Source organism: Cnephaeus nilssonii (genome assembly GCF_951640355.1).
Source record: "Cnephaeus nilssonii genome assembly, chromosome: 3".
In the NCBI taxonomy this organism is placed as follows: Eukaryota; Metazoa; Chordata; class Mammalia; order Chiroptera; family Vespertilionidae; genus Cnephaeus; species Cnephaeus nilssonii.
Window position 1 is genome coordinate 77,699,128 of NC_137074.1, and position 16,530 is coordinate 77,715,657.

The following is a 16,530-nucleotide window of genomic DNA, read 5'->3' on the forward strand; positions in this document are numbered from 1 at the left end:
GTTTTTGTGTATGGTGTAAGTTGGTGTTCTAGTTTCATTTTTTTGCATGTATATGTTCAAATTTCTCAACACCATTTATTGAAGAGATTAGCTTGACTCCATTGTACGCTCTTGCCTCCTTTGTCAAATATTAATTGAGCATAATGGCTTGGGTCGACTTCTGGGTTCTCTGTTTTGTTCCATTGGTCTATATGTCTGTTCTTGTGCCAGTACCAGGCAGTTTTGAGAAAAGTGGCTTTGTAATACAACTTGATATCTGGTATTGAGATTCCTCCTACTTTGTTCTTCTTTCTCAGGATTGTTTCAGCTCTTGGGGATCTTTTTTATTCCAGATGAATTTTTGGAGAGTTCGTTCTAGGACTGTGAAATATGCCGTTGGTATTTTAACCGGGGAATGCATTGAATCTATAGATTGCTTTGGGTAGTATGAATATTTTAATAATGTTGATTGTACCAATCCATGACCATGGTATGTTCTTTTGTTTATGTCTTCCTCTATCTCTTTTTTCAGTGTCCTGTAGTTTTCCAAGTACGGGTCGTTTACTTCCTTAGTTAAGTTTATTCCTAGGTATCTTAATTTTTTTTGGTGCAATGGTAAATGGGATTATTTTTTTCATTTCTCTTTCTGTGGGTTCATTATTGGTGTATAAAATGGTCATAGACTTCTGGGTTTCAAGTTTTTTACTCTTGCCATTTTTACAATTTCCTCCCTTTTATTTCACTTTTAACAATTTTTAATGTTATTTGTTTCATTATGGGTCTCTTTGCATTCATGCTATTTGCAACTCTCTAGGCTTCCTGTATCTGGATATTGATTGTCTTTTCCTCCAGGTTTAGAAAATTTTTAGATATTATTTCTTTGCTTAACTTTTTTGCTCTGTTCTTCCTTTCTCCTCTTTTTGGAATTTGTATAATATGAATATTGGTCTACTTGATGGTGCCCTATAGGTCCCCTGAGTTATCTTTACTTATTTTCTTTGTTGCTGCTCTGCTTGTGTGTGTTCCTCAGCCATGTCTTTTAATTTACTGATTATTTCTTCTTCCTGATCTAGTCTCTTATGAAAACCCTCTATTGAATTTTTGTTTTTTTAAAATTTATCTTTATTGTTGAAAGTATTACAGATGTCTTCTCTTCCCTCCCAGTGACTTCCTTCCACCCTTCACATATCCCCCCTATAGGCCTTCATTCCACTATTGTCTGTGCCCATGGATTATGCATTTATGCATATACTAGAGGCCTGGTGCATGAAATTTAATGCACTGGAGGGGGGTCCATCAGCCCAGCCTGCCCCCTCTTACAGTCTGGGAGCCCTCAGGAACAGGAGGTGACCGATGATCAGGGGAAGGCGACGCCCACATCATACCTCTGCTGCTGCCACTGCTGGCAGCGCAAGCCTCAGCCGGCCCTGGTTACCTGAGCCTTGGGCAGCCCTGGTGGCTGGGCAGCTGCCATCCGAGGCTTTCCTGTGCCTCTGGCCAGTCCTGGGCATCTGAGCAGCCTCCATCCGAGTCTTGCCTGCACCTTGGACCGACCCTGGGCAGCTGGGCAGCTGCCATCTGAGAGTTGCCTGCATCTCGGGCTGGCCCTGGGCAGATGGGGAGATGAGGAGACTGGGTGCCACTATCTTGTGGCTGTGGGCACTGCCATCTTTGAGGACATGGCAGTCAATTAGCATATTCCCTCCTTATTGGCTGTGGGTGCTGCCATCTTTGAGGGTGGGGCAGTCAATTAGCACATTCCCTCATTGGCTGTGGGTACTGCCATCTTTGAGGATGGGGCAGTCAATTAGCACATTCCCTCCTTATTGGCTGTGGGTGCCACCATCTTTGCAATGACATGAAGGTCAATTAGCATATGCCCTCTTTATTAGATAGGATGTTCTTTGGTTAATCTCTTCCTGACATCTTCCCTTCCCTCTGAGGTTCATTAGTCTGTTCCATGCTCCTGTGTCTTTGGATCTATTTTGTTCATCAGTTTGTTTGTTTGTTTGTTTGTTTGTTTGTTAGTTTGTTCATTAGATTCCACCTATGAGTAAGACCCTCTATTGAATTTTTCAGTTCAGTTATTGTATTCTTTATTTCTGTCATATATCTATGGTACTTTTTAATGTTTTATCTCTTTGTTGAAATTCACAATATCTTTAGGTTTGTTCTATTTTATGTAATTCTCTTTACATTTCCATCCTTAATTAGAACAATTTTTTTTGGATTAAAAGTATCTAGCATGAGTCATTGGTGTTAAGGGTCCAAACAATTGAAGGTGGCTTAGGCACCTGGATTCCAATTCTAGTTAGTAAAAGTACAATCAGTCAAATTCTTTAATATTTCTGGGTCTTGTTTTTTATCTGTAAGAATAGTGAATTTGAAATACGTGATCTTTATGACCCTAGAATTTTTAATAAATTATATTTTACTATTTCAATTCCATATCCTCTATAGAAATTGCCTTATAATAAATGTGAGAGTTTAATTTTTATGTGATTAATTTATTCATACATCAAATACTTAATGAGCAATTACCATTGAGTGAATGACTTCTATCACTCTACAAGGCTCTAGTGATGAAGTGAATAAATTATATAGATCTACAACATAAATAAAATCATACTGTAGATTGAAGCTTCATAAGATTTTGCTAGTTAAATGAATTCTAGTAGATTAGAACAGTTATATCAAAAACCTGTTTTCTGTTAAGATATAATAAAAGTTGACTACTGCGCTCGCTTCAGCAGCACATATACTAAAATTGGGATGATACAGAGAAGATTAGCATGGCTCCTGCACAAGGATGACACACAAATTCATGAAGTGCTCTATACTTTTAAGAGGAACAAGGGTCAGAAAACCTATTTGAGGAAATAATGTCAGAAAACTTCCCTGATTTGAGAAAGAAACAGTCACATAAGCACAGAGAGTCCCAAACAAGATAAACCTGAAGAGACACATAACAAGACACATTGTAATTATGATGGCAAACATTCTGGACAAAGAGAGAATCGTAAAGGCTTCCAGAGAGAGGCAGAAAGTTACATACAAGGGATCCCCCATTAGCTTACCAAATTATTTCTCAACAGAAACACATCAGGCCAGAAAGGAATGGAAGGAAGTTTACAAAGTGATGCAAAGCAAAGGACTGAATCCAAGAATACTCTATCCAGCAAGGCTATCATTCAAAATCGAAGGGGAAGTAAGGAGCTTCATAGACCAAAAAGGCTAAGGGAGTTTATCACTACTAAGTTAGCAATGCAAGAAATGCTAAAGGGACTGGTGTAAAAAGAAGAAATAAAAAGGTAAGAAAGAACACAGGCACAAAAATTAAAGATGGCTACAAACAAATACCTATCAATAATAACTTTAAACATAAACAGACTAAAGGCTCAAATCAAAAGACATTGAGTGGCTGAATGGATAAGAAAATATGACCCATATACTGGTATATGCTGTCTACAAGAGACCCACCTCAGAACAAAAGACTCACAGACTGAAAGTGAAGGGATCAAAAATATCTTCCAGGCAAGTGGAAATGAAAAGAAAGGCTGGGGTAGCAATACTTATATCTGACAAAATAGACTTCATAGTGAAGACCATAACAAGAGATAAGGATGGACACTTTATAGTACTAAAGGGATCGATACAAGAGGATATAACCCTGATAAACATATATGCACCCAATGCAGGAGCACCCAAATACATAAAAAACTCCTGGAAGATCAAGGGTCAGATAAACAGTAATACAATCATAGTAGGGGACTTTAATACCCCATTGACATCACTGGATAAATCCTTTAGTCAAAAAATCAGCAAAAAAACAGCAATTCTAATTGACTCACTAGATCAAATGGACATAATTGGCATCTTCAGAACATTTCACCTCAAAGCCACGAATATACATTATTCTCAAGTGCACATGGGGCACTTTCAAAAATAGACCACATATTGGGTCACAGGCAAAGTCTCTCCAAACACAAGAAGATTGAAATCATATCAAGCATCTTCTCAGATCACAATGGCATAATATTAGAAATAAACTACAATAAGAACAATCAAAAAAATTCAAACACTTGGAAGCTGAATAACATGCCAATAAACAATGATTGGGTTATCAAAGAGATCAAAGAAGAAATTGAAAACATCCAGGAAATGAATGACAATGAAAACACAACAACCTAAAATCTATGGGACACAGTGAAAGCAGTCCTGAGAGGAAAGTTTATAGCTCTACAGGCCTACCTGAAAAATAAGAAAAACTGGTAATAAATTACCTAAGTATACAACTGAAAAAAATTAGAAAGAGAGCAACAAGAAAAGCCCAGAGTGAGCAGAAGGAGGGAGACAATAAAGATCAGAAATAAATGACATAGAGACATAAAAAAAACCCAAAAACAATAATACAAAAGATCAATGAAACCAAGAGCTGGTTCTTTGGAAGGATAAACAAGATTAATGTACCTCTAGCCAGGCTCACAAAGAATCAAAGAGAGAGGACCCAAATAAACAAAATCAGAAACGAAGAGGCAAAATAACAACAGACCCCACAGAAATACAAAGGATTGCAAAAAAATACTGTGTACAACTCTATTCCAACAACCAGACAACCTAGAGGAAATGGACATATTCCTAGAAAAATATGACCTTCCAAAACTCAATCAGAAAGAATCTAAAAATCTCAAAAGGCCAATAACTGTGGAGGAAATTGAAGCAGTCATCAAAAAGCTTCCAGCAAACTAAAGCCTGGGGCCAGATGGCTTCACAGGGGAGTTTTGCTAAACATTCAAAGAAGAACTAAACCTATCCTCCTCAGACTGTTCTAAAAAATTCAAGAGGAAGGAACACTTCCAAGCTCTTTCTATGAAGCCAGCATCACCCTAATACCAAAACCAGATAAAGGCAACACAATGAAAGAGAATTACAGGCCAATATCCCTCATGAACATAGATGTCAAAATCCTCAACAAAATTCTAGCAAATTGGATGCAGCATTACATCAGAAAGATCATACACCATGACCAAGTAGGATTTATTCCGGGGATACAAGGGTAGTACAATATCCACAAGTCAATAAACATGATACATCATATAAACAAATTGAGAGATAAAAATCACATAGTCTTATCAATTGATGTAGAAAAAGCATTTGACAAAATCCAACACCCTTTCTTGATAAAAACCCTCAGCACAGTGAGAATAGAGGGATCATACCTCAACATAATAAAAGCCTATATGACAAACCTACATTCAACATCATTCTCAACGGGCAAAAACTAAAACCATTTCCCCTAAAAACAGGAAGACAGGGATGCCCACTTTCACCACTTCTGTTCCACATAGTACAGGAAATGCTAGGCATAGCAATTAGATAAGAAGAAGAAATAAAAAGCATCCAAATTGGAAAAGAAGAGGTAAAACTGTCATGACATGATACATAGAAACCCTAAAGACTCCATAAAAATTATTAGACTTAATAAAGGAATTTGGCAATGTAGCAGGATACAAAATTAATGCCAAGAAATCTATGGCATTTTTATATACCAATAGTAAACTTACAGAAAGAGAGATTAAAAAAAATAATCCCAATTACCATTGCACCAAAAAAAATTAAGATACCTAGGAATAAACTTAACTAAGGAAGTAAACGACCTGTACTTGGAAAACTACAGGACACTGAAAAAAGAGATAGAGGAAGACATGAACAGATCGAAGAACATACCGTGGTCATGGATTGGTACAATCAACATAATTAAAATATTCATACTACCCAAAGCAATCTATAGATTCAATGCATTCCCCAGTTAAAATACCAATGGCATATTTCACAGACCTAGAAAGAACTCTTCAAAAATTCATCTGGAATAAAAAAGATCCTCAAGAGCTGCAACAATCCTGAGAAAGATGAACAAAGTAGGAGGGATCTCAATACCAGATATCAAGCTGTATTACAAAGCCACTGTTCTCAAAACTGCCTGGTACTGGCACAAGAACAGACATATAGATCAATGGAATAGGATAGAGAACCAAAAAATTGACCCAAGCCATTATGCTCAATTAATATTTGACAAAGGATGTAAGAGCATACAATGGAGTTAAGACAGTCTCTTCAATAAATGGTGTTGGGAAAATAAGACATATACATGCAAAAAAAAAAAAGAAAAAAGAAACTAGACCACCAACTTACACCATACACAAAAACAATCTCAAAATGGATAAAGGACTTAAACGTAAGTTGGGAAAACATAAAAATCTTAGAAGAATACATAGACAACAAAATATCAGATATATGTTGTAGCAATATCTTTACCAATACAACTTTTAGAACAATGGAAACTAAGGAGAAAATAAACAAATGGGACTCCATCAAAATAAAAAGCTTATGCACAGCAAAAGAAACCATCAACAAAACAACAAGAAAGCCTAGTGCATGGAAGAACGTATTTGCCAATGTTGTCTCTGATAAATGTTTAATCTCCAACATTTACAGGGAACTCATACAGCTTAACAAAAGGAAGATAAACAACCCAATCAAAAAATGGGCAACAGACCTAAGTAGATACTTTTCAAAAGAGGACATAAGGAAGGCCAAGAGTCATATGAAAACATGCTCAAAGTCACTAATCATCTGAGATATGCAAATCAAAATGACAATGAGGTACCATCTCACACCTGTCAGAATGGCTATCATCAACAAATCAACAAATGACAAGAGCTGGTGAAGATGTGGAGAAAAAGGAACCCACTTGCACTGCTGGTGCAAATGCAGACTGGTGTAGCCACTGTGGAGAACAGTATGGAGTTTCCTCAAAAAACTAAAAATGGAACTCCCATTTCACTCAGTGATCCCATTTCTAGAAATATATCCCAAGAACCTAGAAACACAAATCAGAAAGGATATATGCACTCCTATGTTCATAGCAGGATAATTTACAATAGCTAAGATTTGGAAACAGCCTAAGTGCCCATCAACAGATGAGTGGATTAAAAAACTGTGGTAAATCTACACAATGGAATACTATGCTGCTGTAAAAAGGAAGGAACTCCTCCCATTTGCAACAGCATGGATGGACCTGGAGAGCATTATGCTAAGTGAAATAAGACAATCGGAGAAAGATAAATATCACATGATCTCACTCATTTGTGGAATATAATGAACAACATAAACTGATGAACAAAAACAGATCCAGAGAAAGAGAAGCATCTATCAGACCATCAAACCTCAGAGGGAAGGCAGTAGAGGGTGGGGGAAAGGGGGAGAGATCAACCAAAGGACTTATATACATGCATATAAACATAACCAATAGACACAGACACTAGGAGGGTGAGGGCATGAGTGGGGGAGTTGGGGGAGGGAATGGGGGAATAAGGACACATATGTAATACCTTAATCAATAAAGAAAAAAAAGTTGACTACTACTAATATTACATATTGAAGAGAGTGGGAAGATTCCATTTAGATGACTGGGATAAGTAGGAACTCTTATTGTCAACAACTTGAATAACCGCTTGCTGTTGCTATCATATCTGAACAGAGGGAAAAAAATTTGTGAGTCTTTAAACTGGCAGGAAGTTGCCCCAAGAAATTATGAATCCCTTTTGGATTAAAGACTTAAATGTGCCCTGTCCACTGTAGTTAAGTGGTTAGAGCATGAGCCTGTGCACCAAAGGGTCTCAGGTTCGATCCCTGGTCAAGGGCATGTACCTGTGTTGCAGGTTCGATCCCCAGCTCCTATCAGGGCTCCTGTGGGAGGTAACCAATTGATGTGCTCTTTCCCATGGATGCTTCTCTCTCTCTTCCCCTTCCATCCCTCCCTTCCACTCTCTCTCTAAAAAGTAATGGAAAAAATATCCTCTGGTGAGGATTTAAAAAAAAAAAGATTTAAATGTAAGACTTGAAACCACAAAAATTCTAGAAGAAAACACAGGCAATAAAATCTCAGACATTCCTTGTAGGAATGTTTTTTTCCCCAATATAACTCTCAGGCAAAGGAAACAAAAGAAAAAATAAGTGGGACTACATCAAACTAAAAAAACTTTGCACAGCAAAGGAACACCATCAATAGAATGAAAAGACAACCCACTGAATGGGAGAACATATTCGCCAATGATACATCTGATAATATGTTAATATTCAAAATTTATAAAGAACTTATACAACTCTACCCCCCAAAAAACCCCCAAACAATCCAATTAAAAAATGGGCAAAAGAGCTGAATAGACACTTCTCCAAAGAGGACATACAGATGGACAATAGACATGTGAAAAGATGCTTAATGTCACTAATCATCTGAGAAATGCAAATTAAAATCACAATGAGATAGCACCTCACACCTGTTAAAATGGCTGTCATCAATAAATCAAACAAGTGTTGATGAGGATTCAGAGAAAAGAAAAACCTTGGGCACTGTTGGTGGGAATGCAGACTGGTGCAGCCACTGTGGAACACATTACGGAGTTTCCTCAAAACGTTAAAAATGGAACTTCCTTTTGACCCAGTGATCCCACATGTGGGAATGTATCTGAAGAAACCCAAAACACTAATTCAAAAGAATATACGCACTCCTATGTTCATAGCAGTGTTATTTATAATATCTAAGATTTGGAAGCAACCCAAGTGTCCATCAGTAGATGAGCGGATAAAAAAGCTGTTAGTACATTTACACAACAGAATACTATTAGGCTGTAAAACAAAAGAAACTCTTACCCTTTGAGACAGCATGGATGGATTTGGAGGGTATTATACAAAGTGAAATAAGCAGTCAGAGAAAGACAAGTATCTTAAGATTTCACTTATACATGGAATCTAATTAACAAAATAAAATAGAAACCGATTCATAGATACAGAGAACAGACTAACAGCCATCGGATTGGTGGGGTGGGGTGGGGGCGTTCTGGGGCTGGGTGAAAAAGGTGAAGGGATTAAGAAAAAAACAAACTCATAGACACAGACAACAGAATGGTGATTATAAGAAGGAAAGAGGGTAGGGTAGGTACAAGAGGGTAAAGATGATAAATGGTGATGGAAAGTGACTTGACTTGGGGTTGTGAACACACAATACAATATACAGATAATGCATTATAGAATTGTACGATCAACCAAAGGACTTGTATGCATGCATATAAGCCTAACCAATGGACACAGACACCAGGGGGGTGAGGGCATGAGTGGGGCGTGGGGGGAAAATGGGGGGGATAAGGACACATATGTAATACCTTAACAATAAAGAAAAAAAGAATTGTACACCTGAAACCTATATAATTTTATTAACCAATGTAACCCCAATCAATTCAATAAAAATTGTAAAAATTATGAATCCATTTCAAATAATGAAGCAAAATTTGCCAGATTTCATATTTAAATGCTTGTAAAAATGTTTTTAGGGACACAGAACTAAGAAATTTATAATGGCAACAAGATGGCATTGCTAATAAAAGAAATTATTCACATTTCAATTTTTAAATAGTTAATAATTTTAATTATATAATTGACTTTGATGATAAAAAGAAAATGGCTCTGATGATTAAAATTAAGAGAAAAACTATTCCTTGACTTTACATAATTGAAAGTGTTGGGTTTGGGAGTTCAGGAAGAGCATTTTGCCAGGGAAGTAACTGCCAAATGCTTGGGATTTGTTTTTATGAAGGAATATGGAGGGAGGTGCTATACTCTTATTCCTAAGGAACCTTCATGGGATTCATGCCATTATTGTTTCATGTTAAATCTGTTTCTTTTAACCTTCTGTATTAGGCATTTGCTAAACACTGCCTGAAAGAGGAGATTCAGCTATCCCACCTCTATATTTTCTCCATCCTGGAGAAGATAAAGGCAGACTCTAAAAATGGCTTGGAAATAATTGCATCCTTCATGCTTTGCAATTCAAGAGTGAGGCACTTTCAGCAGCTTAACAGTAAAATCAGGGCACATAGTGGTCGATTTAGAAAATTGCTCAGGAGCAGGGTTACTCCACACCTGTGCAGGGAGAGCAATGCTCCTTAGCCATGTTGGAATCAGCCTTCCACTAACTCAGCTTAGGTCACTATCCTCTCTGTGTGTATTAAGAATCTTGTATGCATGATACATATATACACAGATGCTGCGTGGAGTAAAACAGAGAAGTAGCCTCCACTCCATCCTGGATTCACTTATTCATTCAGCAAATATTCATTTATTTATTTTATATTTTATTGATTTTTTACAGAGAGGAAGGGAAAGAGATAGTTAGAAACATCGATGAGAGAGAAACATCCATCAGCTGCCTCCTGCACACCTCCTACTGGGGATGTGGATGCAACCAAGGTACATGCCCTTGACTGGAATCGAACCTGGGACCTTTCAGTCTGCAGGCAGACGCTCTATCCACTGTGCCAAACCGGTTAGGGCAGCAAATATTTATTGAATGTCTACATGTACTAGACACCATTCAAGGCACTGGGGGAGTCATGCTGACCAGGACAAATATGCACAGAAAAAGAATATAGAGGGAAAGGCCAAACAAAAATCCAATAAGTAGATAAATTAAGTCATTAAAAATTTTGATAAAATTGATGAAGGAAATAAGTTTCTGAGATAGAAAACAATAGGAGAGAGGAGCAATGTTTTTGGTAGAGATATCAATGAAGGCTTGTCTGTGGAGGTTACACTTTGTTATAATATTTTAGCTGAAACCCCAGGGATGAGAAGGAGACTGGATGGAAGAGTGTGTCAGGCAAAGGGAAGGGCGTATGTAAAAGTTCAGAAGTAGGAAGAACTAGGTAAAACTGAAAAGAGACCAATGTAACTAGAGCACTGTGAGGAGAGAGAATGGCAGCGAGAGGTGAGACTGAGTGGTGGGCTGGGGCTGTCATGAGGGATTGCAGGTTGTTTTGTAGGGCATTTTATTCTAAATGCAATGGGAAGTCATTGAGGGCTTTTAAGCTGGAGCTTAACATAATTCAACTTCTGTTTTAAGAACACTTGCTTCTGTGTAGGGATGGAGGGGAAGGGGACAAAAATGGAGGGCTATAAAACTGTTAGAAAGCTGTTGTGTCATGCAGATTAGACATGATGTTGGCCTGGAGTAGGAGGGATGAAGTGAAGATAGACAGAAGTGAATAGATATTTTTTTATGTAAAAGACTATACTATGCATATAAAAAGAGATATGAAGATTACACCAGGAAGTATAAATGCAATTCTTGCATAATAAACAATAACAGGGCCCGGGTGAGGCCGCACGCCCCCGGGTCTGGGTGAGGCCGCGCGCCCCTGGGTCCGGGTGAGGCCGCACGCCCCTGGGTCTGGGTGAGGCCATGCGCCCCAGGGTCCGGGTGAAGCTGGATCCCGGGTCCCGGTGAGGCCGCGTGCCCCTGGGTCCGGGTGACACTGGGTCCTGGGTCTGGGTGAGGCCACGCCCCTGGGTCTGGGAGAGGCCACGCGCCCTTGCGTACGGGTGAAGCTGGGTCCCAGGCCCGGGTGAGGCCGCGCGCCCCTGGGTCTGGGTTAGACCGCGTGCCCCCGGGTCCGTGTTAGGCCGAGCGCCGCTGGGTTCGGGTGAGGCTGGGTCCCGGGTCCGGGTGAGGCCGAGCGCCCCTGAGTCCAGGTGAGGCCGCGCCCCTGGGTCTGGGTGAGAGCAAACCAGAGGGAGTCGGACCTGCATTACCACCATTTGTCCACCATCCAGAACTGAAAAGTCAGTGCTGACATGTACACATAAGGAACTGGTGGACATTGAAACTGGGTCTCAAAAGAACTGTTGGCCCAGAAAGAAACTCACTACACACTGATTCATTTGCCTGTCAGCATAACTATTATTGCTCGTCTCACATTCGGTTCTTATAAGTATATTTCTAGTAACACATGATCTCACTCATCTAGGGGAAATGATGAACAACATAGACTGATGAACAAGAACAGACCCAGAAACAAGGAGGCATCGACCGGACTGTCGGGCCTCAGAGGGAGGGTAGGAGAGGGTGGGAGTAGGGGGGAGAGATCAACCAAAGGACTTGTGTGCATGCATATGAGCCTAACCAATGGTTAAGGACAACAGGGGGGTGGGGGCATCCGTGGGGAGGGGTGTGGGATGGGAATGGGGGGATGAGGACAAATATGTGACACCTTAATCAATAAAGAAATTTAAAAAAACACAAAAAAAACAATAACAGATCATGTAGTCCAATATTTTTATTTTACAGGTAAGTTTGACACCCTGAGAGGAAAAGAATAGTTAGTGGGAGACTTATTTTCAAAACACCTCTTTTGATATCCTTTTTGGTACATTTCCACTTAAAGAACATTTGAATTATAATAATAAATGTATGGGTTATTAACCCATTTTAACAGATTATATTTTACAATTGTAAAAATAAAGATGATTGTGCCATCAGGTAAAACCTGATGTGATCTATTTGTCCTGAATACTGTTTCATACAGAAAACTGGTTGAAGATAAACATTGGGTGTTTTCTTTTGAGAGAACAAGGACCAAACTTAGAAGTATTTAGATGGTTTAGAACAGTACATTATACCTTAAGCTTAATTTCTGAGTACCAAGAAAAGAAAATTTATTGGGTTACACATGCAGATCTTCAGCATTTTTTTGCAATGTACCATCCAACTTAGCAGAATATATGAATAGGTAGAAAGGTGAGGCAAGTAGAGAAAACTGATTCATTGGTCCCAAGCTGTCCTTGGTTGCTCCCTCCTCCTGGTTACTAACGTTTGACTAAAGTAATCAACCATCAGTAAGTTGGGGAAGTAGCTCAATATGAATCACAGATGTAGTGAGTACATCATGAAATCACAGAGGTAAGGCTAGCTTCTCTCTGGGCTAACTAGCTAAATGGATGGGGGTTTGGTGTTTTTCCTCACTCTCCAAATAACCAGGAACATCATTTGAAAATTTCATATCAGTGGTCAATTGTGTTCTTAATCTACCAATGTCTGCTTGCCCTACTCAAAAGCAAACACTTTGCTTTTCTGTAAGTGCCTGATTTAATTAAACTAATATCTTCCTTTAACTCGGGATGTAAGTAGACTCATGTACAGTTTGTCTCTCTTGTAAAAATACAATGAATTAGACAAACAGCAGCCTGGCAAAGTGAAAAGGAAAGAGGAAAATAAAACCAAACTCTGAATCATTTTTTATTCTGTGATTTGGCTATGATCTTTGTTGTCCAAAGAGTTTTTGGTCAATCACCTGCTCATCATTTTCAGAGATTATAGGTCCACATTGAGCTGCTTTCTACTCAACTTTGAGTAACTTAAATAAATGCAAATTCTTAGGTAACTTGCATCTTAAGATATATTCCCATTTTCCTCTTTTCTTAACTCATCTGCCTCCTTATTTCTTTTCTTTCTTTCTAGTATACCTAGTGCTTTATTTATTTTTAAAAAAATTTTTTTCTTTATTGATTAAGGTATTACATATGTGTCCTTATCTTTGCCCCCAACCTCCCACTCATGCCCTCACCCCCCTGGTGTCTGTGTCCATTGGTCAGGCTTATAGGCATGCATATAAGTCCTTTGATTGATCTCTCTCCCTCACCCCCACCTTTCCCTACCTTCCATCTGAGGTTTGACAGTCTGATCAATGCTTCTCTTTCTCTGGATCTGTTTTTGTTCATCAGTTTATGTTGTTCATTATATTCCACAAATGAGTGAGATCATGTGATATTTATCTTTCTCTGACTGGCTTATTTCACTTAACATAATGCTCACCAGGTCCATCCATGCTGTTGCAAATGGTAAGAATTCCTTTTTTACTGCAGCGTAGTATTCCATTGTGTTGATGTACCACAGTTTTTTAATCCACTCATCTGCTGATGGGCACTTAGGCTGTTTCCAAATCTTAGCTATGGTAAATTGTGCTGCTATGAACATGGGGGTGCATATATCCTTTCTGATTGGTGTTTCTAGTTTCTTGGGATATATTCCTAGAAGTGGGATCACTGAGTCAAATGGGAGTTCCATTTTTAGTTTTTTGAGGAAACTCCATACTGTTCTCCACAGTGGCTGCACCAGTGTGCATTCCCACCAGCAGTGCAAGAGGGTTCCTTTTTCTCCACATCCTCGCCAGCACTTGTCATTCATTGATTCATTGATGAGTAAGTTTCAGGCAAGACCAATTAAATGCATCTAAATTTTTATGAAAAAAAGACATGATGGTAGTCTGCAGAGTAAATAATTTAACCCCTGTTTTTGTGTCGATCAGACAGATAGATATAAAAACATGGGATAAACCATAAAACTTAACCTAAAACATTCAGGAAATCTGTGATAATTTTTAGAAGCCCAATGGAACAGTCTAGCTCTTCTAGAAGTGACCCAATGACAAAGATGATTGCTAGATTGAGGTTTTTGCAGGTTTATTTGAAGTACAACAATTGCAGAAGTTATAGTAAAAATTTGGTGTGGCTTGGTTTATAAAGCATTTTAATATCTTGGTTAAGAGGCAGGCTACACCTGGAAAACTAGTGAAAAAGGAGGAACTTGACTGTGTTTGCAATGATTTATTTCTTCAAAAAAAAGGGAAAAAACCTAACTAAAGCAAGTAAAGCCAAATATTGACATCTACATAGGAGTCAATTCTTATTTTTCTATTTGTTTAAGATTGTTATTAAAATTTGTAAGGGTGGGATTGTTGTCATCCTCATTATTTTTTCCTTTTTAGAGATGCATATTGAAATTTATTGGGATGAAATGACATATCTGGGATTCTTTAAGATATTGTAGCATTAGTAAGAAAATAAAAAGACTTTTAAAATTGTCAAATGGGTACTAGACTTATCAGGGTAATCACTTTGTAAGTTATATAAATGTCTAATCACTATGCTATACACCTGAAACTAATATAATGCACGTCAACTGTAATTGAAAAATTAAAAATTAAAAACAATAGAACCAGTATGCCACAATTTTGATACACATTGAATCCAGGTGAATACACATGCATAAATATTTTCAAATTCAGAACAACACATCATCTTAAAATTGTTGTGATAAGGATGCTTAGATGAACAACAACAACGAAAGGAATTAATGATTAATTAAGGAGGTTAATTAACATTCATTCTTTTCACCAAATATGGGTTTCTAAACATTTCAATTCTTTTGCTTATATCAAATGTTCAAAAAGTTTGGCTGGCTTATTTTTTTATGAGAACAGAGTAACAGTAGTGACAAGTTAGATTCCTGGGAAATTCTCTTTGCTGTGTAATCCCTATTGGGTTCATTGTGTAATCCTGTAACCATTGCTTACGTCATCCCCGCAACTCTGTATTATCCATCTGCTTCCTCCAAATAAAAACTTTGACCATGAAGGTCACCTTAAAGCTCTGTTCTATGGGAAAAAATGAGTAAGAGCAGGAATTAATGGGAGTTAATTGAGGAACATTGTGAAAAGTTCCTTTGAAATTGAAAGAACATGGGGACATTCTCAGCAGGACAGAGTCCTGGAACTGGTGGACATTTACCACATCAACAACTATGACTAAACACTAGTTGTAATTTACTTATCAGAGCTCATCTAAATAACTTTATTTTTTATTTTTTAGATTATGTGCTATTTCCTTGTTTCCTCATGAAAAACACATTTCACATAAAAAGTCACTGTAATGCAAAGTCAGTTTAGTTCTTGGAATTTTTGTTAGGAAATTTCTGCACATAAAATGAAAAGACAGTGTTATTTGGAAATTAGCACACATCTTTTATCCTGCCCCAAAGGCAGGATAAATCCTTTATTGTGTTTCCTTAATTTTTCCTATGTCCTGTATATTTTGGACTTGTTGGCATAGCGTTGTATCCTGTGTTGGTGTTTCTGTTTGGTTAACCAGACTAAGCTCAGGTCTTTTTGCGCCCATCCCAATGCATGTTAAATCAATTATGGAGGCACTGGTTTGAAGTGAAAACATTTCTACCCAAAAGGCCCTGCTAAAGCTGTTAGATTCGATTAGGTACAAATTCTGTCTTCAGAATTTGAGTGTCATATTCCAAGCCAAAGCTCAGTTCCCTAGCTCTTCCCTGTAGCCACACATACGTTCTGCCACGGAGGCTATGCGTCCCCGCCATGCCGTCCAGCCCTGAAAAGACACGGAGATTCACAGCCCTATTCTGAGAAGCTGATCACATTCACCAGTTGGGTTTGGAAGAATTCTGAAGGCTTCTTTGTAGGGGAAGGAAGTGAGAGAGGGCATTTTTTGTTGGTTACTACAGAAGAGATTTGGGTTTGAGGTTTTATTTTCATACCAGGGTTGGGTAGCTGAGATGGAAATCGAATTAAAACTGGCACGTCTCTGTGGCTTCATTTGCTTTTCTTCTCGCCATGGGACAAGTTGGCACCAAAGTCTTGTTTTGAAACCCTGAAGTTCAAACCTTAGACAGTCAGTGCCAGTAGTATGAGCTGAAAATGCCTGGTTTGAATTTCCATAGGACTGTGGGGACCCAAATAAAAAAGTTGAATGGGAGTTTGTCTTAGCAGCCAGTACGTTCTCTTCTTCTTCTGGGATTCAGGCATTGTCTTACAGAATATCATAATGTTAAATTTGCACCAGCCCTTCCTCTATTGT